This window comes from Vicugna pacos, chromosome 2 (genome assembly GCF_048564905.1).
Source record: "Vicugna pacos chromosome 2, VicPac4, whole genome shotgun sequence".
Classification (NCBI taxonomy): domain Eukaryota; kingdom Metazoa; phylum Chordata; class Mammalia; order Artiodactyla; family Camelidae; genus Vicugna; species Vicugna pacos.
The window spans coordinates 109,286,015-109,313,963 of NC_132988.1; the positions used below are offsets into that span (position 1 = coordinate 109,286,015).

Genomic DNA, 27,949 nt, shown 5'->3' on the forward strand with positions numbered 1-27,949 from the left:
AACAGTATGAATGCTATTTAACAGTGTAAACAGATAATTACAGTTTGTAGCATACATCTCATTACAGGGACTCTCTCCTGTTTACCCTGCTAACTCAACACAGACATCATGTCCTCCAAGGAGACTCTCCACTGGTGTAAGGTGCCCTTTTGATATGCTCTAGTGATACCTGATGCACCCCTCTAAGGTCAGGGATGTGGCAGAAGACATGCATGGAAAGAAGTGTTAGGTACAGATTGTGCACGTGTTTACACTTCATGCTAAAATATTTGGAATTTACCTAGTGAACAACAGGAAATAACTGAAAGTATGATCAGATTTGTCATTTATAAAAATTGTTCTGATTAATCTGTGAGTAGAGTAGATTCAAGGAAAGGAAGACTGGAAAGTAAGAAGTGGCTGACAGGCTACCACAGTGGCCAAAGACATACATGATGAGGATCTGAATTAGGACAATGGCAAAAGGAATAAAAAGATGAGTATGAATTCAGGCATTATATAGATGGTATATTCTACAAATCAGCTAAGAGAAGAAGTTGAGTTTGCAAAAAAGATAATAAATTTGGCTTGGGGAAAATGAAGTTTGATGTGTTGGGGGATATCCAAGCAAAAATATTAAGTGGATAATTATAGATTCAACCTAGAACTCACAAAAGAGAGGTAGACTGGAGATGTAGATTGGGAAGCCATTGGTGGTCATAGGGTTTGCCCACAGATGACCTTGGCCCTACAAGTTTGATGGTCCTACATACAATGAAAATACCTGGCATGATGATTCAGAAATTGATCAGAGCATTCTCCAGTGCAGAGCAGACTAAATAAATGGTATCCTAACAATTAAAAAAAATACTACATGCTCAATAAATAAGAAATACTGACCCTTTCATAGGAATTACCAAAATCAGAAGACAGAAACATAGTTCATTAAATCCAGATTGTTGTCCACAATTTCTAATACTTTTTCATAATCTCAAGGTGCCCAAAAGAAGTCTCTCTGACTCTAAAGATACACATATAAAATGCTGGAGTTCATTGAAATACATTACACATTAGTATACTTAGGTGTTCTAGATACGTGTTTGGCACCTACTGCAGTATAATGAAGATGAATTATCTTGTATATTATGTTCCTTTTGCTTAATGGATCCCATACAAGGTTCACAAAGCATGCTAATAAATTCTTTTTATTCACCTAAGCCCAGTAACGAAGCTGAGCTGTTTACAATACATGGCAATACTATGACTCAGTTCAACTGTCTCACTGAAAGAAAATAGCATTGAAGAGGAAACTAAGAGCTCACTAGAGTGAAATTATAAGAACTATGGGTTGGGGAGGGTATAGCTCAAATGATAGAGCACATACTTAGCATGTACATGGTCCTGGGTTCAATCCCCAGTACCTCCTCCAAAAATAAATAAATAAGTAAACCTAATTACCTCACACCCCACCCCCCCCAAAATAAAATGAAATAAAACATATAAAGAACTCCTACAACTCAACAGCAAAAAGAAAAAGAAAAAAGAACTATGAACCAGGCACTATTAATTCACTCATTTGTTCCTTAAACGATCAGGAGATAATAACATCCCAATTTTGAATTTTGTCAAGTGCGTTTTCTGAGTCTATTGAGGTGATCATGTGATTTTTATCCTTCTTTTTTTTAAGATGGTGTACACACTGATTGTTTTGCAAATACTGAACCGTCCATGCATCCCTGGAATAAATCCAACTTAATCATGGTGTATGATCCTTTTTATATATTGTTGGATTTGGTTTGCTAATATTTGGTTGAGGATTTTTGCAACTATATTCAACAAAGATATTGGCCTGTGATTTTCTTTTTTGTAGTGTCTTTCATTTTGGTATTGGGGTAATGGTTGCCTTGTAAAATGAATTTGGGAGTGTTCCATCCTCTTCAATATTTGGAATAGTTTGTGAAGATAGGTATTAGCTCCTCTTTATATATTTGTTAGAATTCTGCTGTGAAATTGTCCAGTCTGGGACTTCTGTTTGCTGGGAGTTTTCTAATTACAAATTCAGTTTCACTACTAGTGTTCAGTCTTTTCAAATATTCTGTTTCTTCCTAATTCAGTCTTAGCAGATTTTCTGTTTCAGAAACTTGTCTATTTCTTTTGGGTTGTCCAACTTGTTAGCGCTTAACTGTTTGTGGTCTTACGAGTTTCTGTACCTCTGTGGTATTGGTTGTTATTTCCCCTCTTTCATTTCTCATTTTGTTTATTTGGGTCCTCTCTTTTTCTTCTTAGTGAACCTGGCTGAATGTTTATCAATTTTCTTTATCTTTTCAGAAAACCAGCTCTTGGTTTCATTGAATTTTTAAATTATTGTTAAAAATCTATTTTATTTATTTCCACTCTGATCCTCATTATTTCCTTCCTTCTGCTTGCTTTGGGCTTTGTTTGTTCTGCTATTTCCAATTCATTTTGGTGATAAGTTAGGTCATTTATTTGAGATTGTCTGAGGAAGGCCTGTATCACTATGAACTCTCTTAGAACTGCTTTTGCTTCATCCCATAGATTTTGAATAGTTGTGCTTCTATTTTAATTTATTTCAAGGTACTTTATGATTTCCTCTTTGATTTCTTCATCAACCCATTGTTGTTTTGTTTTTGTTTTTTTTTTAGCAGCATGTTGTTTAGTCTCCACATTTTCCCTTTTTTTCTGTAATTGATTTCTAGTTTCATACCATTGTGGTTGGAAAAATGCTTGATATGATTTTTATCTTCTTCAATTTATTGAGATTCGTTTTGTGGCCTAGCATGTACTCTATCCTGAAGAACATTCCATGTGCACTTGGAAAAAAAATGTATTCTGCTATTCTGCTATTTTTGGATGTAATGGCCTGCAGGTATCTATTAATTTAAACTGGTCTATTTTGTCATTTAAGACGACTATTGCCTTATTTATTTTCTGTCTGTATGATCTGTCCATTGATGTCAGTGGGGTGTTAAGGTCCTCTACTATTATTGTATTATTGTCAGTTTCTCCCTTTGTATCTGTTAGTACTTGCTTTATATATTTATGTGCTCCTATATTGGGTGCATATATGTTAAAATGTGTAATGTACATTTCTTATCATGATACAATGCCTTTCTTTGACTTTTGTTATAGCTTGTCTTAAAGTCTATTTTTTCTGATATGAGTACTGCTACCCCTACTTTCTTGTTGTTTCTATTTGCATGAAATATCTTTCTCCACGCCCTCACTTTCAATCTGTGTGTGTCTTTTGCTCTGAAGTGAGTCTCCTGTAGATAGCATATTGAAGGGTCTTGGGGCTTTGTTTTTGTTTTTTCCAATCAGCGTTACTCTATTGACATTTAAAGTAATTATTAATAGTATGTAATTATTGCCATTTTATTACTTGTTTTCTGGTTGTTTTGTAGTTCTTCTCTGTTCATTTCTTCTTTTTGTTTCTTCCATTGTGGTTCAATGATTTTCTTTAGTACCATGCTTATGTTTCTTTCTTTTTAGCATTTGTGCATCTGTTGTAGGTTTCTGATTTGTGGTTATCATGGGATTTATATATGTTGACCTATATCTACTTGTTTTAAACTGGTAGTCATTTAAGTTCAAACATATTCCAGAAGATCTACATTTTTTTACTCCTCTCCTTCACATTTTGTGTTTTTCATGTCATATTGTACATCTTTATGTTTATCCCTTAACTATTTGCTGTAGCTATTACTGCTTTAACAATTTTTGTCTTTTAATTTTTGTATTGGCTTATTTAAGTGATTGATTTTTAGTCCCTACTATATATTTGCCTTTCCTAGTGAGATTTTTCCCTTTCTAAAGATTTTTACTTCTTTTCCACTTAGAGATGAGTCTTTAACATTTCTTTTAGGGTAGGTTTAGTATTGATAAACTCTTTTAGTATTTGCTTGTCTGAGAAGTTCTTTTTCTCTCTTTTGATTCTGAGTGATAATCTGCTGGATAGAGTATCTTAGGTTGCAAGTTTTTCCTTTTGGCTCTTTGAATATATCATGCCACTCTCTTCTGATCTGAAAAGTTTCCGTAGAGAAATCAGCTGATAGCCTTCTGGATATTCCCTTGTATATGACTCTTTTTCTTTTGCTGCCTTTAGAATTCTCTTTTTATCTCTAACTTCTGCCATTTTAATTATGATATGTCTTGGTGTAGGCCTGTTTAAGTTCATCTTGTTTGGGACCCTCTATGCTTCCTGCATCTGAGTATCTGTTTCCTTCTTCAGGTTTGAGGATTTTTTCAGGCATAACTTCCTCAAATACATTTTCAATACTCTTTTCTCTGTCTTCTCCTGGGCCCCCTATAATGTTGGTATGCTTTGTGTTATTCTAGAGATCTCTTAAACTGTTCCCATTTCTTTAATTTGTTTTTCTTCTTCTTGTTCTTACTGGGTGATTTCCATTATTCTATCTTCCAGATCACTTATGCGTTCTTCTGTATCACTTATTCTGCTATTCGTTCCTTCTAGTATGTTTTTTTATTTCAGTTATTGAATTATTCATTTATGATTGGGTCTTTCTTATATATTCTAATTCCTTGTTAAACATTTCACTGTGTCCATCTATTCTTCACCCTAATTAAGTTAATGAATTTATTATCAGTTCTTTATCTGGTAGGTTGTTTATTTCTGTTATATTATTTATTTTTTAAGGGTTTTCTCTTGCTCTTTCAATGAGAGCAGCTCCTCTGCTTTTTCATTTTGCTTAACTTTCTCTGCTTCTATGAAAGTAGGTAAAAGTTATCTATTACAGTGTTGAAAGGGTGTGGTGTTATTATGTGGGATGTCCTTACACAGACTGAATGTGCTCAATGCTTTTGGTGGGAGAGTTGGATTTGACATGGATGCAAGTCACACCTTTCCTCAGGGTGTTCTGGCAGCTATCTTCTTGTAGGGTGTGGAGCTGGAGATGGAGAGGCTAGAGCTGGAGTGGGTGTGAGGTAGGGCTTTGCCTCTGCTCAGTGGCTGTCACTACCTTATCAAGGGTGGAGCTTATCCTGAGGTGCTGGCGCAGAAGCCATGAGGGTCAGCCCTGAGCTGGCTTTGTTCCTTTTAAGTGTACAGTTTCCCCTCTCCCAGCGCGAGGGCCCTTGCCATAGAGTCAGGGAGTGCTGGAGTAAGCGGGGGGCCCACGTGAGCTCTCAGCCTGTGTCAGCGACAGAGTTCTGAGTCGTCTCTGATGTGCTGCCTGTGCAGATGCCCATGATTGTTTCCCTCTTTCTGCTCGGGTGCAGCCTCAGGTGCAAGTCGTCTTTGTACCTCACAGCCAATCACTGCCCCCAGCCTCCTCTGCCCACACGCTGTTTCGAGCCATAATGCAAGGCAGTAGGAGCCCATGTGGACTCTCAATATGCATTAGGAAGTGAACTATGGTACAGCAGCCACTGTCAGAGATCTGGGTCGCTTCTGATGCACTGGTTGAGTAAGTGCCAACAGTGGCTGCTGCTTCCCCATCCAGGCTCTGCCCCAGGACCAGATTGCCTCTGTATCCCATGGCCAAGCCATCTCCCTCATCATGGCTGCCCCAGATTCAGTGCTGAGCTATGACACAGAGTGAATGGGACCAGAACATTTTGCTCGGCTTGGGCTGGGGTGCACCCCACGGTGGTTATGGGAAACCCAGAAGCCAACAGCCACTAGGGCAGTCTTTTCTCTGCCCTCTCTACCCTACCTAAGGGGCAAACCAATGCATGCATGCTCCTCACAAGCATAGCCCAGGCTTCCCAGAGCCCTCCTGTTAGTCCTAGTGGTCCTCCAATCAGCCAAGGGGACTCATCTCCCCTGCCCAGAAGACCAGGACAGTGGTGCCCAAACTGTGTCTCTCACCACTTGCTCCCCAGGGCAGCTCTTTGCCTGTATATTCTCTCTTTTCCTCCAAGTCCCCTTCCAGGGACACAGGTCCCAACCTGATATCTTTCTTCACTTCCTACCTGATTGTGTGGATCTTTCTTACAGCCTTGATTATACAAGAGTCCTGCCAGTTTCTAGTTTTCAGTGAGAATTGTTCCACATGTAGATGTACTTTTGATGTGTTCATGTGGGGAGGTGAGCTCACATCCTTTTACTCCTCCATCTTGATCAATCTCCCCAATATAGTCTTAATCTCACTCTCTTTCATCCCCAGTTGACCTCACTCCCACCCTATGGAAGAGGGTAATCAGGTTTTCTTCTTTTTCCAGCATCTTAGATCTTACACTAACCAACTGCTCTCTGCCCTCAGCCTAAAGCTACAACTCTACTCTTTTAGGGAAGGTGTGGAAGATAAGAGAATAGTCTTCTCTTGAGCTGTCACCCCATTTTTTCTCCTTCCTTACCAACCAATTTTTAAAAGTACTAGTCTGAACTTGCCATCTCTACTGTAAGTGTATGGTTTGGATTTGTGTATTTCTGTTGCATATGGCCTCTAAGCCTCTTCTTTCCAAATGTGTACTTGTGTGGTTGGTTTTTTGGAACTAAGTAAAGGCATTTTAAAATGACATCTTGGTTTGAACCCATTGCCTCAGCTAATCAAATCTTTTGGGATTCTTAGTCTGATAGTCCACATATTTCCTTTTCCTTTCAGCTGTGAGTGATCTGTGAGTTTAAAATGCATGCCTTCCATATGATCAGGACCTCATGAGTGAACGGGAATGGGTAAAGGGTACAACACTGATTTGGAATACACCTTAGCCCATCCACAGGAACTGTATTATCATTCTTTGACTATTTTCATATTAATTCTTCTGGATTGTTACATTTTCCACTGATGAAATTACATTCAAATTTTTGCTCAATAAATGGTAGGTTAAACTGCTGTTACCATTTCAGAAACATTAGCAAAAATCTAAGTAGAATTATTTTTAAAAAACAGTAAGAAATCCATGGGGTGGACATTTGAACAAGAACATAGAAATAACGAATGAAGGAGAGAAAATAATTTAATGGTTGAAAATCTAGCTAGAAGCAAAGCACAAATGTCATATGTCCTATCAGACAGTCCTCATTTTAGGCAACAATAGTTTTCCCAGAATGCCTCAGTGCATCATTACAGGTTCTCGTGCTGCCAGGTCTCATACAAGCAGTGAATGTGATCAGAGTCAGCCCATTTGTGTACAAAGGTTACCCTAACAGTCAAATGAGAGGGGCACTGAATGAGAGAGTATTGAGATTTCAATGCCTATTCAACCTTTTACTTTTCAAAAATTTTACAGGCCTAAAACTAGGCAAAGAGAGAATGTATCTAGTAAACTTGCCTCATAATTAGGGTAATCTTTAACAAAGCATTGTATCTGATTTCAATAACTGCATGGCAATTAGATGATTATTGGTGCCCAGTAAAAATATACCATTAAGCATTAAGGGAAAAATACAGATGAACAATAATCATACTGCATTTCACATGGACCTGTAACCTAAAGCATAATAATTATCACGTGTTATAATCTCTACAATATAAATAACAGTGTGAAGACCATTTCAGAGACAGAAAGTAAAAAAAAGAAAAAATTCAATCTTAAACCAAGAATCATATGTCAGCTAAAAACAAGAATGGACAACTGGGATGAAGGAACTAATAAAATATTATAATGACCTACACAATGTGATTCCCACTAGCAAGTCCATGGGCTCTACCTCTTGGGTGTATCCCTCCTGCCACTACCCTAGCTCCAGTCATCAACATGCCTTGCTTGGACTGGTACAGTACTCTTATACACTCCAAAGTAGCTTCCTTGCTTCTGGCCTCTATCTGCTCCTGTGCACACCCTACCATGCCACTAGAATTCTCTTCCCAAAATAAAATTCTGATCATATATATCACTTCCAACTTAGAAGCCTCCATGGCTCCCCACTGTTTATAGAATAAAATCCAGGTTCCTTAGCAAGGCAATCAAAGTCCATCACTACTAAACCCTCACTGATCTCTTCAATCTCACCACTAGGCAATTGCCACCCTCACACTTCCCACCTCCACCCTCCCACATGCTACATTCCAGCCATGGTAGAAGGTCCATCAGGCTCCCCCATGGCCCTGCTCTTGGCAGTTTCTCTTTTGGAAGCAGAGCAGAGTGCTCACAAGCATGGACTCTGGAGCCTAAGGACCTGGGCCCAATCTCTTCAGTGCCTCTTCTTAGATGTGTGACATTGGAGAAGTTACTTAACTTCTTTGTGCCCATTCTTTGCATCTGTAAAATGTGAATATAATTCAAGTGCCTACACATGGCATTTCTGAAAGGCCTAAATGGGGTATCACAAGTGCAATGCTTAGAACAGCAGTTGGTACACAATAAGCAGCATGTTAAGTATTAGGTTTTATTATTATCACTGACTCTTGGCACCTTTCTTCTACGGGCATATTCTTAGTGATCTTAATGACCCACATCAAATGACATTTTTCTACAAACTTCACCTCACCCACTTTATCACCACTGGACATAATAGACACTTCATTTTCTCCCATAGCATCTTAGAACTTTGATCATAAAATGGAATGACATTAACTCTCATTGTATTAAAAACCTACTATGAGCTATGCAAATACTACACAAAAAAATAAGGTAAATATAAGGATTATCATTATACAGATAAGGAGACTGAGAATCAGAGATGCAAATGAATTTACTCAACCAGCTGATGGAAGAAGTATAATTCAAATCCAACCCAATATGACCCAAATCTATTATCTTTTTTCCACATAATACAGCTGCCCAAGTACAACACTCATTACTCTGTATCAGATAGGTGCTTATTCTCTCTCTAGACTGTGAGCTTCATCTCATTTATCTTTTGATCATCAGCAACTTGCGTAGAGCCCAGCACATTACATGTGTTCAGTAAATGTGTGTGGCCTTTGGAAATCATATTCTAAGGGAGCACTGTCCAGCAGAAATATAATGTGAGCCACACAAGCAATTTTAAATTCCCTAGTAGCCAACTGAAAAAGATTTAAAAAAATCAAAATGTATTCTAATAATGTTCTATTAATCCATTGTATCTGCAATGTTATCTTTTTAACATGCAATCAATATAAAAATGTTAGTAAGATATTCCGCCTTCTTTTTTCAGGCTAAGTCTTTGAAATCCAGGGTGTCCTTTATACATAACAGACATTTAAACTCAAAATGGCCACATTTCAAGTGCTCACTAGCCACTGTTATTAGTGGCTACTTTAATGGACAGTGTAGGTTGAAGCTGTCCCTTGGTATCCATGGGAGATTGGTTCTAGGACCCCCTAACAGACCAAAATCTGTGGATGCTCAAGTCCCTTATTTAAAAAGTGGCATAATATTTGCATATAACCTACACATATCATCCTGTATACTTTAAATCATCTCTAGATTACTTATAATATCTAATACAATGTAAATGACATGCAAATAGTTGTAAATACAATATAAATGATATGTAAATAGTTGCCAGAGCACAGCAAATTCAAGTTCTGCTCTTTGGAATTTTCTGGATTTTTAAAAAGTATTTTCAATCTGTAGTTGGTTGAATTCATGGATACAGAGCTGACTGTAAACTGTAAACGTAAAACTAAATGGAACAGCACCCACTCTGTGGAGGGCAACTCAGACCATCAAAGCACAAAACACACACTCTCAACCTCAACGCAGTCCCTTCCCCTCCTTCAGACGATGGCTCTATTTTCTGCACTGGGTCACTGGGGCCTTTGTAAACCTTTGATATTCACGGTCATTTTAGCTCTTTACTGCTTTGGACAAAGTTCACAGGAAACTATTGAATAAAACTCCCTTTTCAATCCACAGTAAACTCACTGGGTTTACCCACAGTATTTCTGAGTTCCCACTGCCTACCACTTTGTGGGTAGGGGAGAAGTAAGTGTACACCTGCACCCATAGCATTTGATTTGAACCTTTCTTGTGGCATTTTTTAAGTTCTGTCTTGTGTTTGAACTAATTGCCTACAGTACATCTTTGCACACAAGATTTTAAGTTAGCGCTCCATGTCTTTTACTTGACACATCACTAAGCACCCAATGGTACGCCTTGACTCATGTGGCACTCAGCAGATAGTTACGGGATGAAGAGCCTCAAGGAGTTTACCACGGACTTAGAGTACAGTTCAAGTGCGGACACGTGACTGTGGGCAGGCTTGGTAATCGACGTCTTCAAGGTTAAAATATAAATGAATTAGAAATAAGCTCTTAGTTAAAGAATAAGGATGAAAAAGCACATTGTGGGCAGAAAAACTAGGCCAAAAACCCCTCAGAGGCAGGAAGTAATCTAATAGATCCTTACATCGCACTCAGTGTGTGCAACGCACTGTTCAAAGAACTTTTCAAAAGTTAACTCATTTAAGCTTCATGCCAAACCACTAAATTCAGCCCAGTTTTGCAGATGAGAAAAAGTGGTTAAGTGACTTGCAAAGCCTGCTCTGTTAAAAAGCAGCAACGCTGAGATTTGAATACAGAGTCTACTTCCAGGGCCCATGCTCTTAACTGCGATGCTAAACTGTCTCTTTGTGATAACAGTCTGCTCCAATTAAGCTTTATGTCCTTAACTTATGCGGTTCTTGACAGGCTAGTGAAGTGTTTTGGATTATCCTGAAGTGAAAAAGGATACAGCGTAGTTCTGATTTAACAAATCACTAAAATCACCTGCGGGGAATTCTGCAGGCTTGGGAATCAGCATGAATATTTGAATAAATATCAAGGGTTCCTAGCCATCAAGTCACTTTCCAAGGAAAGTATAAGCAATGTCTATCTGTGAAGTCCCACCACCGGGCAAATGGAACCAGCCTAGGAGCCATATTACAAGGAGATGTATTTACTAAAGCTTTGGGGACATTCTGGTGACAAACATCACTAATACAGGCTTTTTGTTTTTCTTTCAAAAATGGTTTGGTTGTCATGTAATCACAACCAATAGTATTTTGTTTTGTTTTACTTTCTCCCAGTGGCTATTTTGGAAAAATCAAGGAATAAAATAAAATAAAATCCTCAAAAATGTGTATTTTGGTTCTTTCCAATTCAGTTTGGCAAATAAGTATTTAGCCCCCACCAGGCGCCAGGTTCTCTGCAGGGCTAGGGGAAAGCAAGATGATTAAAGCACAATTCCTCCCTCAAGGAGCGTAAAATCTTACAGATATGTAAATAAATGGCTATTACAATGCTAAGACAAATGCTGCGCCAGAATTAGAAGCAAATGTTTTGTAAATTCAAAAGAAGCCACAGCTAATTTTATGGGGTGGAGGGAATGAATATTTGCATGATTACTAATATTTTTTTCAAAGGCTTATTTAGAAAAATATTCAACTGACTACAATGAAAGAAAGAATGACAGAAATACAGTTCAAACTGTGAGAATTCTGAGGACAGAGTAACTGCACCGTGGGAAGTAAGGAAAAGCTTTAAGAAGGCAGTGATGTTTGAGCTGAGTTAAGGAGTACATCAGGTGTTTTAGGTGACAATGTCATAAGGTCACTTAAGCAGAGGAAGTCCGTGCAAAAGATCAGAGGTATAAAATTTCATGGCACGAGGGAGTAACTGCTCTGCATCTAAAGAACTCTTATAATGTCTCTGCTGGAAGTGGGATCTGGGGGATCTTGCATATAATTCCAAAACGTTCAGTAAGAACTTACCATGCACCACCACCTTGCAATGTGATAGGGATACAATGATCTATAGGACGTGGTTTCTCTTCCTGAAGAGTTCAAACCTAGAAGGAGAAACAAGCATGTGAATAAATAATTGTCTGTCAGTGGAACAGTTGCTATAACAGAGGGCCAGTATAAGGTACAGTGGTGCCATTCAATTCAACCTAAGGCTAAAGGAAGACTGATCTAAAGCTGTAATATTTGAACTGGTTCTTAAAGATGAATAAGAGTTGTCCATGAAACAATAGAAAAAGGAAAGATTCTTTCAGACAAAGGGAGCACGTAAAAGATAAAACTATGTGAAACATTATAGTAAATTCTGGGAAAGCAGGAGTTTGGCATCAGTTCAAGGATGGAAATGAAGAGACATAAGACTGGGAGGGGTACGCAGGTGCCAGTGGGTTAGGAGGTAGCAGAAGGGATGGGGTTGAGAATATTTCAGAGGCAGAACCAGCATGATGCTGTGACCATTTAGACTAGGTGAGAGTAAGAATAATTACTGGTTTCTGGATTGAGCTCTTAGGTGAATAGTGAAAACAGTACCTGAGATATAGCAGGTGCTATTAAAGAGAAAGATGATGACATGGAGAAGTGGAGGTTGATGTTGTAAAGCAGGAATACTATAAAAAGGAAGCAATCCATTCAAGCTTTTGATGACACCAATCTATCAGACAAATCTGCTGTCTGCCCTTATCTACTATTTACTTTGTGTTTCTTCTAAAATAAAAGAGCAATCAATCTTGACGTTCACCCCAGTTCCCGGGCTTGGCTATCCCTCCTACCTGGGATGTTCATTGCAAAAATGGGTCACATTAAAACAAATCAATCAAGTTGTGTCTGCTAAGTTAACATCTCTGTAGGAAGTTAATTGACCCTACTTCTGACACAAGCCCGCATGACAGATGAGAAGTGAGGGAAGATGGGACATAGCCAGCAGTTCATGACGCAAACAATAAGGAGATGTCCTCCTTCTATAAATGGACTGTCTGGACAGAAGGCGATCCATGGAGCAAATCTGTGGGGAAGGTCAGAAGGTTAACAGGTGTCTGAGGGTGAGGACAGCAGGCTTGCAGCCACAGCTGCCATGGCAACGCCAGGGATGCAATCAGACTCAGACAATGACAGGGAAAAACTGGAAGGGACACCCTTTCTCTGCCTCAGGAAAAAAGAGGGGCACAGGGCAGAAAGGGCACAAATGCACTCGATTTGCAGTCATAAGGTCTGGCTTCATGCCTGACTTCATGGACACAACGCAGAATTTATCAGAAATTAATTAACCCATCATTAAAAGGAGGTTCATGATACCTAGGTCACCTCTTACCAGCTAGATATTAAGGGACAAGTTTCCTATTCTTTCAAAGCCTCTGTTTTCTCATCAGTAAAATGGGCTGACACCTTTCTGGTTTTACAAAACTGTTCTGATAAGTACAGGTAGTAATTTAAGGGAAGGTGCTTGGTAGAGTGAAAATTGGTAAACATATTCTAAGGTCAAGGGGATCTTGACCTTATTAAGAGGACAAAAATGATAAGGAGGCTTGTATCTTACCAAATAAAAGGTGAGTAAAGAAGAGGGTAGAAACTTAAATAAAAGAGTTGAGTTGAAACTCCCGGTAAACAAAACATTTCTATAGTTGACAGTCTGTGTTTGAGAAGGGGTGTCTGTACTGGCCGCCACAGTGGCTGGCAGTCTGCTCAGGCTACTGCAGCAAAAATGGGTGACTTAATAACACACATTATTGCTCTCCGTCCTGAAGGCTGGGAATTCCAGGGCTAGAGGGCCGGTGATTTGGTTCTTGGCAGAAGCCCTTTTCTGGGCTTGCAGATTCCACCTTCTCACTGTGTCCTCATGTGGAGGAGAGAGGAAACTCTGGTGTCTTTCCCTTCTAGAAGGGCACTAATCCCATCTTAAGGCCCTACCCACTGGACCTCAGCTAACCCTAATTACCTCTCAAAGACCTCACCTCTTAATACCATGGCTCTGGGGGTTAGGACTTCAACATAGGAGTTTTGGGAGACATGAACATTCAGTCCATGAAAGTGGCTTATTCAGCATTTAGATTCCTTGGAACACCAGGCAGGTGTGTCCAGCTTACACTCTGTCAGTGGCTGGTTTATTATTGATTCGGATTTCAAGGGCATCAGGAAGATTGCTAGGTTGTAGTGATTGAACTAGATTGCAATTCGGCCTAGATGGCAATAAGTAGTTTATATTTATTTAGTTCTTTATGCCTAGTGAAGCACTTTTATGCGTGATATTTAAGATCCATTTTACAGAAGAGGAAGCCACGGCTCTGGGAGGTTATGTAAATTTCCAAAGGGTCACATAGTTACTAAGAAGCTGGAAAGGAAATAAAATTTAGAGCTTACAACTGAATGCAGCATTCTCTCCAGGCTACCAGAAACTTCTCTAGTGACCCCAAACTCCAAGGAGCTAACCAGTATGCTTAAAGCATAAAAATATTTGAGCTACAAGGAAATACAAGGACTGTGTCTAGTCCCAACTCTTTGTTTTGAGGTCCAGAGAAACTACATGATGTGCTAGATCCCGAATTTAGGACATAATAGAGTTGAGATGAGATTATTACATACTCTATTCTATTCAGTTGCCAGACAGGTATAGCCTGTTGTCTGAGACATACTGAATGTCCAGGAATTGGTAGTTGGCAATATTATTAAAGCACCTTAAACCCCAGCCAAGCTGAGAAGTTTTGACATTCTCAAGCCTGCCTCGGCCTTTTAGTCCATGATTCCCACAGCTCACAATGGCCTGGGAAAGTGTGTTTATGCCTCACTACTGGCCACATCATACTTTATCTGAGGGCTATGTAAGCAAACGGCTTCACTTCTCTGCTAAACTCTCAGCTCCATGAGAACGAGGCACGTGTCCAGTTCATTTCTGTGTGTATCACAGTGCCTGGCTGAAAGCTAGTGATCAAAGTCTGTTTACGTGTTTGAATGAGTGGAGGAATTGATAAACAGGGATGACATCTGCTGAGGGCTGGTGTCAATTTCAGCAAATGTTGTTCTTCCACAGTCTAAACCATCCTGGCTGTGTGTTGTATTGACTTGACTGTGGTGATAGTTCTAAGAGGGCCTGCATACGTTCAGACTCATCAAATTGCAGACATTAAACATGGACAGATTTTTTGTATATTATTTACATCTCATAAAGCTGTTTATAACAAAAGAATAATAAATAAACCTCATTTGCCAACAGTGTGGAGAGGAATCAAAAGTCTGAATCATAGATATCACACCTGCCCTTTGACCTTTGATCAAGGAAAGAGGTAATTGGTCCTGCTCTGTTAGCACTTGTTTCTAAGGAACTGCTGATAGCCTCCTGGCTATCTTCTCCAGTGAAAGGGATGGAAAGTTCAGGATAAACACATTTTCCCTTTTGAGTATATCTGCCTACAATGAAGAAAGCAGCAGTGATGGCTACAAAATCTTTCATCCAATCCATTACTCTAGGGTTTAATCTTTTAATCTAGGATGATGCTGGATAAATTGAGTTCCTCTGTTTCTTAGTTTTCCCCATCTGTAAAATGGGTATAGCATAAATATATGAATAAAATCATCACCCTGAAGTTAAAGACTACTAACTTTACCACTTACTCCGTCAGGCTGCAGGCTTCACTCAGCTCAGACCTCCTAGTGCTAAGCCTCCAGGTGCTGTTGTCAAGCTGGTGATACTAACATGTGTAGACATGCATTCATTTCTAGAGGAGGAAAGGAACTAGTATTTATTGAATATCTGTAATGGGTTCAGACATTATGCTAAGCACTTAACAGATCAGGTCTCAGTTGAGTAGACACATTTAAAAGTCCTCTGATGGGGGTCAGAGAATTTCAGTGAGCCAACATCACATAGCTAGTAAATATAGTGCTGAGTTCCATTTATTTGTTATTTTTGTTTTTTATTCTGAGTTTAAAGTCTTTGCTGAAACTCAGGCTGATCTGACACTAAGTAGAAGAAATATTTACTTTTGTATAGTCTATCCTTTCAGCAGAATTCTTCAGGTTCTCACTTTGCTCACAGCAAACCCATTACGAGGTAAAAGCACAGAGGAAGTACCTTAAGATTTGGGAGAATAAGGCTCAATATTAACTGTGCACCTTTAAGAGGCAGGTATGAAGAGAAATGCTAAGTATCATGCTACAATTTGCCATACTCCCAGAATTATTCTTTAAACGAACATAATGGATACCTGTTGGTGAACTTCTGAAACGCTTAAAACCCTCTTAACCCCCACATACCACTGTGTCCCAGGTCTGAGTCTTTCTATTGTTAGGAGACAAGAAAGCTTAGGGAGAAAAAAAAACAAGTATGTTGGAGTCACACAGACTGAGATCCAAATCTGACTTTATCTTGGAGGGACCCTAGACCAGTTTTGCCACTAGGACATTTGTTCCAGGATTACAGGAGCCATTTCTGTCTTGCTTACTGCTCCATGCCAGCACCTGGAAGGATGCTTGGTACATAGGAGGGGTAATTAGTGCTTGTCTAACAGATGTCTTGAAATCACTTGATGATGTAACAAGTACACAATAAATGAGATGTAGAACTTATTCAGAATTTAGAATTTAGAATTTGATTATTCTAAACTTGTTGAAGTTACCCAATGTTAGAAGTGGAAAGGTTGGAGACCACGTCTCTTTGTAGCTGAAGAAACCATAGCCAATGACTCGCCCTGAGTCACCCAGGTAGGATTGAACCTGGAGTTCCTGATATGTTCTTCGCTACATTTAGTAATTTTGTATATATGCCCATAGACTCTTAGACATGGTTGTTTAACAATAAAACAATAAAAGCTTGCAGAAAGCCTTTCAGATGACGTCACGATTGTCTCTCGCATACTCAGTTTGTAGAGAAGAAACTAACAACGAGGCTCCAAAGATCTCCAAGTTGTTGTGAACTCACCAGAAACAAAGTGGGGGTCGGACCCACAGACCACGGGCAGAGGTCGTACTGAGACCCTTTTGAGTAACAGCGAACTGCAGACAGCCCTGCGAACGTGTCAGGCTGAAATAGCTCCTGCTCTCACAGCGGGCTACTGTGTTGTCCTTGGGTCCAGTTTCTAGGAGATTAGAAGCTCCTGGACCCCAAACATAATGCATGTACAAGATGCCTGTGTTTGATGCAAATCACAAAGAAAAAGAAATGTCATGAAAGAAATTGTAGTATTCTTTGTACAAAGGGAAAAAAGGAAAGATATGGGCAGCTGAAAATCTAGCCCACATGGTTCAAATTCCATTTCATTAATATTTCTTTGGTTGTGTTCTCGGTTAAGGTGTAAGCTGTGGTCTAGTTAATGCAAAGTGTGCCTTTAGTTGCAAACCTTTTGCACATGCTCAGGAGGGCTGATTTGCACTACTTCCCCACAACAGCAACTCCATCCTAGGGGGTTGCTTAAGCTCCTCACTCCTAGCACATTTCCCAGGCTAAATGTGTATCTGCTTTTCTTTTTCATAATACTTGATAAGCATTAATAAACAGACAGCCTTCACTCACAGCTCTGTAAAAAAACAGTATTTCTTATTTAAGCTGTATTTTAAAATGCCCCAGGAAATATGGCTGTTTTGTTTACGCTACTTTCTGAGAGATTTTCACCCTCAAGAGGTCAGAGTGACATAGAAGCAGACTGACTTCCCCGTTACTGGGAGCAGCATTGCAGCTCAGCCTCCAGATGAGCTTGCCTCCTCATTAGCTTCCTGTACTCATCAAAGAGCCACCCAAGCCAGCACTATTCCTGCCAGTTTGTTCATTACTTGACTGAAAAGTTAAATCCTTCACCTCCATCCCCCTCCCCCACCAACCATCCAAATAACCCCCAAATCACTGAGTTTCTCTGCTTCCTTATTTTGGCATTTTACTCTCAGGCAGCCCTACTGCAAAGTATATTCTATTTCAAAAACACCTGAGCTGAAGGAGGCCTTGAACTCCCAGGAGAGCAGCCCAGGCTTGTTCTCACGGTGATAGCAGAAAAGCAAGAGGGAGCAGAATCCTCAAAGACCTCTTGAGACATAGACACAGAAGGGTCACATTGTTACTGCTACCATATTCTTGTGGAAATAAATGGAGACCACCTAAATGAGAGCAAGCTAAGGCTATTTATTCAGAGACTGGTATAGCAAGGGAGTGAGCCACCGTCACTCGCATTTGGCAGAGACTCAAAGGCAGGCAGAGGAGTAAGAAATCATTACAGTGGAAAATAGGGGAAGGCTTCAGGTATTTGCTGGTTGGAGGCTGTTGGCCTGAGGACCTGTAGCCAGGCTAACTAGAACGGGGTCATCCTCTGCGATTGGCTAGAGGTGCCTATTCAGCTTTCTTTGGTTGGCCCTAATTTGGAAGTGAGGTCAAAAATTGGGAGAGCTGTCAGTTATTAATCAAGTCCTGGCCATTTGGAGCCAATTGTTACAGAGGTTATTATTTGACTTCCTAGTCTGGCTGCTCCAGACAGTGGTTTGACTCCTTGGCTACTATAGGTCGTAGGTTGGCCTCCTGGACTGGTTGCTGCAGGTTGTAGGTGAGAGATCACTTCTTGTGCATAGTCGGGCCATTGTCCATTTGTATTATACAGTTTCCCATTCTGTTGACAAAGTAAGTCACAAAATTAGTTTATATCCAAGGGTGGGTAAATAGACTCTATGTTTTTGTGGCAAAAGCTACAAAGCCACATTGCAAAGGATATGGGTACAAGGATGTCATTAAGTGAGTTTATTAAGGCAGTAAACCTCCAACAAACGTCCAGAATGTGCTAAGGAACTGGATGTGAATTATGAGAAAAGCCAGGTGCCAAGTGCTTTTGCTCTACGTAACTGGAAGAACAGAGTCATAAAACATAGAAGACATGGAGTAGAACTGACAGTTCCATCTTGGCTTTGATACCCTGCAAGGCTACTACAGAGGACTAAGTGGAGATGTCAACTGGATGTACAAGTCAGGGGTCCCTAGGCTGGAAATAATAATTTGCAGGGAGTGACTACAAGGAGAAATCCTAGTTCAGGTTGCTGTAAACAAAGCACCGCTGACTAGGTGGCTTATGAACAACGGAAACCAATTTCTCACAATCCTAGAGGCTGCAAGTCTGAGATCAAGGTGCCAGCCTGGTTGGGGTCTATTGAGGGCCCTCTTCCCAGTTTGTAGACTTCTCATTATATTCTCACATGGGAAAGAGAGAAGTAGAGAGCTCTCTGGGGTCCCTTTTATAAGAGCATTAATCCCATTCATGAAGGCTCCACCCTCATGACCTAATCACCTCCCAAAGGCCCATCTCTTAATACCATCACATGGGAAGTTAGGATTTCAATATATGAATTTGAGGATTGGAAGACAAAAACATTCAGTTCATTGCAGGGGAGAAAATAATTTATAAGCCTTGAAGATTAAAGAGATGCAGCAAAGCAGACTAAGAAGTGACCAGTGCAGTGCAGGGATCCAAGAGAAGATGGCATCCCAGAAACAAAGGGAAGAAGAGGATTCGTTAAGGGCATGATCAATCTGTGTCAAGTGCAGAGCAAGATTAGGACAGAGAATTGACTATTGAATTTGACAACATGGAGATCAATTGTGACTTTGACACCTATGACCTCCTCAGATTGTTTCTAGACTGTCTTTTTCTTCGCCTCTACTCCCACCAGCTAGGAGGCTAGTATCACCTCTCTCCTAGAAGAAGCAATAGACTTCCTACTGGCCCCTCAGCATCTGTCTTTGCCTTCTTCCCAACCCCTGCCCACACCGAAGCACATGTGATCTTAGCCACCAACGCCACCCCATTTAATTCCCTGTAATAGTTCACTTCGCTTTTAGAACAAAGCCCGAACCCTTAATATGATTTCTATACAAACGGTCTCAGTCTGTCTCTTCAACCCTCTCACTCCATTCCCACATTCTTCTTACTTTCTGGGGTGCTGTTCTCCCTTCTACCAAAGTCTTTTTGTATGTCATTCCTTCTCCCTGAAACATCCTGCTCCTCCAACCCCAGCATATGAAATGTGTGTGCACACAGGCACACGGTGTGCATCTTGCTAAGTCACAAGCATCCTTTCTCCTTCTGTTTAATAAGGCAGCAGTCCATGACTGTCAGACCTAAGTTAAGTCCCCTAAAAATGCCACATCCTATACCTTACTCCTCCATTATACCATATCCCATGTGCCTTGAATTTGATTTTGGCAGAACTTTTCAAAATTATTGTTAAATTATTTCTGTTTAATATTTGTCTCCCCGGTAAGCCTGTTGGTTCCTTGAAGGCTGCCATATCCCCTTACTCAAATTACATACTTAGTATTTTTAAATAAATGAATCACTATCAGGTGAATTCAGTTATTCATTATTATCCCCTTTTCCCAGATGAGGAAACTAAGACTTCAGCAAGGTCAAGACCATGCTCCAGGATTCCAATCCAGCCCCACCTGACTCCAAAAACTCTAGCTCCTACCCTTAACTTTTCTCACATGGGTGTGTGTTCACATTAGCTGGAGGGTTTTTTTTTAAGGGCAGAGTTTATATTTTATTCATCTCTGAGTTAGAGCCTATCCCTGGATTGTTGACACTAAAGTCTCTAGAAATATTGATTGAGTTGAGTTGTAGAGAATTGAATTTCACAGATTTGAGTTGTATGAGCAAACATGCAAGCCTTTTAAAAATATGTTTAGGTTTATCTTAGGAATTTTCCATTTAGTTTTTTAATAGCAACTTCTGCCTCTCCCTTCTCCGCTCACTGCTAAGGTTTCTTTCTTCAGGGAAATATTCTTTTGCATCCACACTTACAGATAGTTGGTTCTGGCAGAGGCTACCTCCTGCTCTTTCTTGTGCACTTCAAGCACTACTTGTGTTTGTCTGATGAAGAAAGAATTCAGCCCATTATGAAGCAATACAAATTGTGTGAATGCTTTCAGCTCAAGAGTCAGTGCACTTATGGGAAGCAGAGCTCTCAAGCTCCTGCAGACTGCAGACCACTTTGGCGAAACAGAGGATGCCCACGAACCACCAACTATCCTCATTCCCATTTGGGGCTGCCCCAGATGAAAACCACACCCCAGGAAATGAAAGGCTGGTACTGCCTCTGATGGGCTGCAGACCAGACAATGCCTGCTTTTATTAAGTATCATAAATAAATGACTTAATAATACCCGTAACTAAGCCATAGATACAATAATAAAATAAACAAGCATTAATGCCACAGCCCACAGACCACCTGGTTCTCAAACTGGATTACCAGGTGGTCCCGAAAAAGACTTCAACTGTACTCTAATTAAGGTGGTTATGATAATGATAAAAACAATAAATAACAACATTAACAATGAACTTTGAATACTTCAGTAAAGTTTATAAAGAAGTTCCCATTCCCTCTCTTAGATCTATCTATACAATACATCTATGAGGAATACAGGACAGGTATTATGATGACCAGTCCAGCGCAGGTGAGGGCTAAGAAGGGCTGGGTGATAGGTCAAATGCTTCATGGTCAGGAAGTGACAAAGCCGGAATTTCAAACTCTAAATATCACTGAGAGAGATCCCTGACACACACCTGCTTGGCCGTCTTGCTGGTTTGGGACCATGGTAGACTGAATTATTGTTCCCAGTTTTTCACCTGCTCTCTGTCATACAGTTATGCATCAGAACGCTTATAGTTCCTCCCACTACGAGCAGGCTATAACTGCCTGCCTCCTTGATGTTTGGCTGACCATGTAACTTGCTTTGGCCAATGCAATGTTAACGAATGTAATGTGAGCAGTAGCTTTAAAAGGTTTGCATGGTTTGAACTCCTATCATTCACTATGAGAAGATGCCCAAGGAGCTGGGAGATGGAATTTGAGAAGACATTTGGAGTACACCTGCATCCAGCCTGTGCGAGGGAGCCCAAGCCAGATGAAGCCATCCAGGTTCAGCTGAGGTCAGGCGAAGGCCAGCCAACATGCAGACTCCTCAGTGAGAAAAGTAAATGCTGCTGCTGTAAGCCAGTGAGTTCTGGGGTTGTTCATTACATAGCAATATTACAGGAATAAGTAAGGAACACAGGGACTCTGTTTCATTTGCTGAGAAGGAATCTGGCTGAAGGGTGATGGAGCTATTGCAACATGCAGAGAAAGGAGCACAGGCTTTGCAGTCACAACTCTAAGAACTAGAATTTAAAGCCTAGTTCTGCCGCGCCTTAGCTGAGTGACTTTGAGAAAATCACCTAACAGTCTGAGCTTATCTTCTTCATTTACCAATAAGGATACGAATATCTAGTTTATTTTATAGAGTAATTGCATAGATTAAATGAGATATTATATGTCAACAACCAGAACAACATAGGAACCATAATTGTCCACAACTGTTAGTTTCCTTCTTAGATCTGTGTAAAATCTCTGTTTTGTTTTTTTTCCGTTTTTCTTTTTTGTCACAACATATGCTAGATGTGGGCAACTTAAGGTTAACAAAGGTGTCTTTAGTTCTACATGCCACTTTTTAAAAACAGGAGTTAATCAGTTTTGCCAAAGGGAAAAAGGGAAAGGAAAGGAGGACGAAGGAAGGAAGGGAGAAGGAAGGAAGGAAAGGAGGAAGGGAGGAAGGAGGGGAATTATGGTTAAAATGCAACTAACTTCAAGAGTTCACATAAGGAAAAAAGTGCCCCTTCATGCCACTCCTCTCAATACATTCCCCTCAGCTCAGCTGCCAGGGTATCAGAGACTTAGCCCAGATATGTATGCAGAGGGTTATAAAGTGTAAGAAATAAAAATTGGGAAATGAATGTTTTCCTTGTGAGTAGGATCATGTTAATCACAGACTGACCAGCAGTCAGAAGCACGTGGCTCCTGGGACATATGCACAGTCACATGGCTGGAGCTCAGTAACTATGTGCTGATTGAGTATAAGATAGAAGAGTGGCTTAGTGAATGGGGGCCCAGACAAGCCAATGAGAACCTTCCATGAAGGAAGAGCATGTGGGACAGTGGCAAGGCACTGACTTGACAGCCATGTCCCCAGACAATGCACTAGGCTCTCTAGACCAGAGGATTTCAGTTCCCCTCCAGTTCTAGAATTCTATGATATGGCAAAGAAGAAAAGCAGAGCCATAAATAGTACAAGCAGGTAGTTCATGGGCTGGTTGCCTGAAAAAATGCATCCGTCTATTATATGATAACAACAATGTTTTTATTTTTGGCACAAATTATTACTTTTTTATAATTAATATTATCATGTATTGATATATCTAAAATGAGCATCATTTGGCCACTCTTTTTTCAGTATCAACAGTTGATATTTTACTCTAGACAATGATTTTCATGCTCAGCCCCTCTCTAAAAAAATATTGCTTTCTATGTGCCATATTTTGCTAAGCACTGAGGATGCAAAGACAAGACACAGATCCTTTTTTTTTTTTGTTCTCCGTTCAATCAACTTCCTTATGGGTTTGATCAATCATTTATTGGCTTCTTATGAACAAGCAATTTCCCCAATGCTGATTCACAGCTATATCAGTGGAACTCTGAAAGCCCTTCTTAAGAGATTGGTGAAACTCTGGGATTGTTTACAAATATTCCAGGAGTTTTTGACTCTTCACCTTTATCCCAGTCCCTTCCCCCATGTATAAATTACCAGTTGGGTATTTCTCCTGCTCACAAGCTTTCTCCTGTTAACCATGGCACCTACTCCTTGGTCACAGCTAAATGATTCAGTGGTATAACATAAGGACCAAGATGAATCAAACAGATCCTCTCATACAAGAAATTAAAACTTGAATGGAGAGACACAAAGGTAGTGTATCAGTTAGCTGTGGCTGTGTAACAAACACTCACAAAATTTACTTAAAAGAGCAATTTATTACTTCCCATGAGTCTGTGGGGTAGGTAGACAGTTATGCTGATCTGAGCTAGGTTTAGTGGGGCTTACTCATGCAACTCAGTCTGCTGCAGGTTGGACAGACAGTTTTCAAATGAGCTTTCTGTCATAGCTCAGGGCTCTGTTCAGACAGCTGGGATGACTCAGCTCTTCTCCATGTGCCACATCATCCAGTAGGCTAGCCTGGGCACATTCTTATGGCAAAGACAAGAAACAGGCAAGGAAGCAAAAATCTGCAAGCGATTATTCAAGTTTCTAATTACATCACATTTGCTACTGTTTCAGGGCCAATTCAGAATCAGAATGAGAGGAGACTATAGAGTTACAAAGCAAAAGACATGGATACAATGAAGTCTTTAATTGGGACTACTAATGCAACTAACAAACCACAGATTGGAAGTCAATAACCATATGACAACATCCCAGAAAGAAGATATATGGAGGCTTAATACTGATGTCTCTAGAGATTCCCTGATTTCTGCCTTCCCAAGATTTGATCAATTATGTGCATTAACCTTTCTTCAGTTACAGGAGCTACTCAGAATCATGCCAGTAAATCATCATTTCTTCTTAAGTTCACTGCTAGTTTCTGTTTCCTCCCATCAAAAATCATCATAATCATCATCATCACCATCATCATCAACTACACTGACTTGTAACTAATACACGACATTTTGTCAATTCTATATACAAAAACTTCTCATATCCTCTTACCTTGCGTCAGTAAGAGTTACTGTCTCAACTTAGACTGTCTTCCTTTCTAGCCTAAACCACTGCAATAGGATTTCTGAACCAGAATCATAAGCCACTGAACCTGAAGCCCATTGCAAAATGCTTTGAGTCTTTTGTATTCCTCAGTTACATTATTTGGTTTAGTTATTGCATCAGGTAATTTCTGACTATGCAAAGGGGACCAAGTTGGTGATTTCCTATGGAATTTAGTGAGTTAAGAAGCTATTCTTTTTACATCTTCCATTTACTACACTGATGTTCATATAGAAATAATTTTTCACTGTTTTTAGTTAGTACCTTGTTTTGGGCCTCCCAGTCTCTATCCATTTAGAATGTAAAGATGAATAAACAGATGTCAAAGAAATATTTTTTAGAAAAGTTTTATCCACAGTATCTTCAGTACAGAAAATAACATTATAGTTTTACCTTAAAAGTAAATTTTATCTGTCTGGCTTTATATTAGAATTGTTTCAACAACATGATGATTCGCTTGTATAATGGAATTTACGGATTACATTAAAATTTAGTCAGTGACAAGAAGAGAAGGAACGAGACACCCAACTGGAGAGGGACTGTGATAGTCTGTGTATGTTGGGGAACGCTCTGATCTAGTCTTTTGTGATTAACTAAGATGTAATCTTTGAAATACTGGTCACGCATATATTTAAGGAAGAGTTTGGTTGCCTTCCAGAGACTGGCACTGTCACATAACTGACAGTCACATAGTGCATATGAAATGGCCTTTCCTCTCAATATCTAGGAAAACTATATATATATTTGATGCCCTTTACAAAACTGAGTGTCCTCCTCAGAACTCTATCTTTGCTTAGCTCTTTTCTATTCTTTTGGTTTTAGGATTTGGTGTTTTAGCTTTTATATGAGGCTTCTTGGGCTTGGCAAGTGAGGCTTGCAGAACAAATCCCACCCACTGCCTGTTTTGTGAATAAAGCTTTATTAGAATGCACCAGTGCTCATGTGTTCACATACTGTCAATGGTTGGCTTTATACTATATAACCACATTGTGTGGTTGCAACAGAGATCATATGGCCCACAAAATCTATTTACTGTAGCCCTTTCCCCAAAATGTTTGCTGACCCTGGTCTAAATGAAAGAGGATTGACTTGGAGTCAGCAGATACGGGTTAGAACCCAAACTCTGCCAATAGGAAAGGTATGGTATTAAACAAATTATCTTTTCTGAGCCTGGGTTTTCTCACTGTGAAGTGGAAACATGAGGATTAAACAAATATGGAAAGACTTTGGAACAGAGTAGATCTCAAAATATTAATTGTCCCATCTTTCATTCCTCACCCATCACATACAACCCACTCCCCTTCTCTTGAGCAGTATAAATTTCAACCTATAAAAAACTTACTGCAAATAAATCCACTTACATATAAAGGATAAAAACCAAGACTTCTTATGATTCCCAAAGAGGTGTAATTTCTCATTTTTCTCTTCCCTTTTCTTTCTCCAGATACACTTCCAAAGGAATGGAGTAAAGAGTACATCTACCAGTTTGGGTAAGATGTCACCTTATAATCAGTATGTTTAAAGTGGGAACATGGTGCTAAGCTATTCAAAATAAGAATTGTAAGATTCATAAAATGCCTTGCCTCCAGTTAACAAAGGAATCTGGTTGCACCTAAGGTTCAACATTCATAAATTTGTATTAACACTTGATGATCCAGTTGTAAATTTTGCCTTGCATAGATACTCTCTAAAGAAGTGCCAGGGGGCAGGGGTTATATCTCGGTGGTTAGAGTACATGCTTAGCATTCAGGAGGTCCTGGGTTCAAGCCCCAGTACTTCCATTAAAATAACTAAATAAATAAATAAACCTAATTACTCCCCCCCCCAAAAATAATTTTTTTTAAGAAGTACTAAATTTCTAGTCACAAAGTTCTATTGTTCCTTTAACTCTTTTTGTCACCACTCTCAAAGGCCTTTTTGTGCTTCTGTGGTTATGAAATAAATGTTCAAGAAAATCACTCACAATTTTCAAGTTCAAGTTCCAACAGCCTGACACTACCACCCTCACTCACAAAAGCAGGTCCTCTGTCTCCTAAACCTAGCTTATGCTATTCATGGTGTCTGATTCCACCTTCCAGGCAACAGAAGAGCTAATCTCTACCTTTAGGAGGGGGAGGAGTATTCCAGGATTGCAGGTCAGAAACTGCCTACAGCCTTCTTTCTCCAAAATGCAAGTATGTTATTGAAGAAACATGTCCAGCTAGAGTGAACCTGAAGGTAGGCAGGTTGCTCAACAGAACCAGTGATCCAAAAAGGAGATGTCAAGAGAGAACGCCAGGTGTGAAAATTCCACGGGAAGAGTAATAATAATGATAATGACTGCCTTCCTCAATATTTTTTTTTGCACTTGGCAGTATGCTCTGTCCTTCAGTAGGAAGACTATGGTTATGAAAGTTGTTCACTACCCAGTACTGACCATGTGTGAATGGCACTCCGTAGAGACATACAGTGCCCAGTCTATGTAGTCATTCATGGCAGGCCTACAGAAACACATTATAATTGCATGGTTGTGTTGAGTATTTTCTACCTGCTTTATCTCATTTAACCTCTGCAACATGCCTCTGAGGTAGATTTTGTTACCCTCTTTTGTCCAGACCTAGAAACTCACTATCAGTGAGGTTAAATAACTTACTCATGTCTACACAGTCACTAAGTAGAGGAGCCAGAATTCAAACCCAGGTTTGTCTTGCTCCATGCTTTTACCACTATTCCACTGTGCCTCTCCTTGATTTATTGATTGCTAGTGAATACCTTTTAGAGCAGAGAAAGTCCAGAAGCTTCTACAGTTTGCAGTATTCCACCAGGACTTGAGCAATTTCCCAGGAATGAGACAGGAAATCATAGAAGACAGCGCTCTTTGAGGCTTTGGGGGCACCATTTAATAAGCTGCTGGATGAGCCTCTGAGATAGAAAAGACAATTATCAAGTCTGAGATAAAAAGTGCAAACAGGTCTTACATCCTCCCATAGGGTTAGCTTCCTAATAAAGAGAGGCATTTGTACAGGGACAACCTGGTCAATTGTTAACTCAGTTTCTGATAAGAATTTATTTCCCACCATGACAGTGTCTGAAATCATCACTTCCAGCTTTAATGATCAACCCACACTCATTAGGCCTTTTCATCTTATCAGAAAGCTTTATTTGGATTTGAACATAAATATAATAATTAACAAAGAACCCAAATTAAAAAACATCTAGTTATTTATTGACTATGAGAAGCAAGTTTTTCATGAAGTGATTTGGAGGAGAGACTGTAAAGATAGTTCTAAGAGTCAGAAAGAACGAGCAGAGTCAAAGACCTACCCAACTTAGTTAACTCTGGCCGATATTACCATCATTCTTAGAGGCAGCTTGACTTAGACTCTGGAAAGTAAAGGACAGTTTAAATCTTGCTTGTCTTTAAATTAGAATGGTGATGTCTATCTCTGTTGGTGTAACGTAAGGATTTATGAGGAGTTATTCATAGGGGGCCCAGCACATGGCACATAATGAATATTCTGTAAAAGTCAGCTGTCTTCCTCCATCCTCAGATGCCTATCGTCTATTGGCAATAGAAACATGATTATAGAATCTCAATTCCCATGAACTTGTCAATTCTTGATTGTAAGCAATTTGAGGGCAATTCTTTTTGGTCGTATCCAACACAACACACGTGTCTGCACATGTGGCAGGATTGTACTCTCTGGTCCCTTGTGACTGGGTGGAGCCACGTTACTAGTGTCACTTTCAGGCCAAGCATTCAATTGTTGGTGAGACAC

The 27,949-nt window shown here is 39.8% G+C and overlaps 2 long non-coding RNA genes across 2 annotated transcripts in view; one reads left to right on the forward strand and one right to left on the reverse strand.

Annotated features, from left to right (window-relative positions):
- LOC140700589 (uncharacterized) overlaps positions 1–16,089 on the reverse strand; it is a 158,144-nt gene extending 142,055 nt beyond the window's left edge. The window contains exons 1-3 of the long non-coding RNA XR_012079004.1: positions 15,854–16,089; positions 15,212–15,315; positions 11,582–11,658 (exon numbers count right to left, since the gene is read on the reverse strand). This is a non-coding gene — a long non-coding RNA (uncharacterized lncRNA). The remainder of the gene's footprint in view (positions 1–11,581; positions 11,659–15,211; positions 15,316–15,853) is intronic.
- Positions 16,090–16,241: 152 nt separating this feature from the next.
- On the forward strand, positions 16,242–26,326 carry LOC140700591 (uncharacterized). The gene is made up of 3 exons (XR_012079008.1): positions 16,242–16,300; positions 25,636–25,681; positions 26,270–26,326. It is a non-coding gene; the product is annotated as an uncharacterized lncRNA (long non-coding RNA).
- The last annotated feature ends 1,623 nt before the right edge of the window (positions 26,327–27,949 follow it).